The sequence below is a fragment of the Trichechus manatus genome, unplaced genomic scaffold (genome assembly GCF_000243295.1).
Source record: "Trichechus manatus latirostris isolate Lorelei unplaced genomic scaffold, TriManLat1.0 scaffold00094, whole genome shotgun sequence".
NCBI lineage: Eukaryota > Metazoa > Chordata > Mammalia > Sirenia > Trichechidae > Trichechus > Trichechus manatus.
Genome location: NW_004444030.1, coordinates 10,639,603 through 10,640,953, shown reverse-complemented (window position 1 = coordinate 10,640,953; position 1,351 = coordinate 10,639,603).

The window sequence follows — 1,351 nt, the reverse complement described above, 5'->3', positions numbered from 1 at the left end:
GGAGACAATGCAAGAGTCAGAAAGTTTCCATCATTACTTCCAGTGGAAAATAAGAAGCAGAAAGCTTCAATGATTCCACTCACAGACGTTTTCTTTGTGATAATCTTTCTTAACCTCCTTATCGATGGTTAAAATTTTGTTGCGCCAAGCTAATCCGAAAATGGGAACAATATAAGAAAGGCCTGGTTTGTCTCATTTTAGTAGATTCTGTAAGAAAGGGCAAAAGATTCTTGACTGGCTGACTTGAGGACCAAAGAATCTAGTACTTACCCTAAGGCTCTGTGTGAGGTTAATTTTACGTGTCGCCTTGGCTAGACTATGGTGCCCATTGGGTTGGTCAAACTCTAGTCTAGATGTTGCTGCGGAGGTATTTTGTAGATGTGATTAACATTTACAGTCAGCTGGCTTTAATTAAAGCCGAATATCCTTGATAAGGTGGGCAGGCCTCATTCAATCAGTTGAAGGCTTTAAGAGCAAAACCTGAGGTTTCCAGGAGAAAAGCAATTCTGCCTTAAGACTATAACATAGAAATCCTGCCTAAGGGGACAGGAAAGTTGGTGACAGGGAACCTAAAGTTGAGAAGGGGAGAGTGTTGACATGTTGTGGGGTTGGCAACTAATGTCACAAAACAATATGTGTATTGTTTAATGAGAAACTAGTTTGCTCTGTAAACCTTCATCTAAAGTACAATAAAAAATATATAAAAAATAAAAAGTCAATTCTAGAATTAAAAAACAGAAGAAATCCTGCCTTAGTTTTCAGCTGGCCGTACAGATTTCTGACTTGCCACCCCTACAATTGCGTGAGCCAGTTCCTTAAAAGACAAAACTCAATCTCTCTTTCTCAATCTCTTTCTTTTTTTATTTATTTAGGTACTTTATTTTGTTGTTGTTGTTGAGAATACAGACAGCAAAACATACACCAATTCAACTGCTTCTACATGTACAATTCAGTGACATTGATCACATTCTTTAAATTGGGCAAACATTGTCACTCTCCTTTTCTTTTTTCCCCGTAATTTTTTTTTATTGGACTTTAGATGAAGGCTTACAGAACAAATAGTTTCTCATCAAACAGTTAGTACACATGTTGTTTTATGACAATGGTTAACAACCCCATGACATGTCAACACTGTCCCTTCTCTACCTTGGGTTCCCTATTACTGGCTTTCCTGTCCCCTCCTGCCTTCTAGTCCTTGTCCCTGGACTGTTGTGCCCCGTTAGTCTCTGTCATGGTTTGAATTATGTCCCCAAAAAAATGTGTGTATCAATTTGGCTGGGCCATGATTCCCAGAATTGTGTGGTTGACCTCCATTTTGTGATTGTAATTTTACGTTAAAGAGGATTAGGGT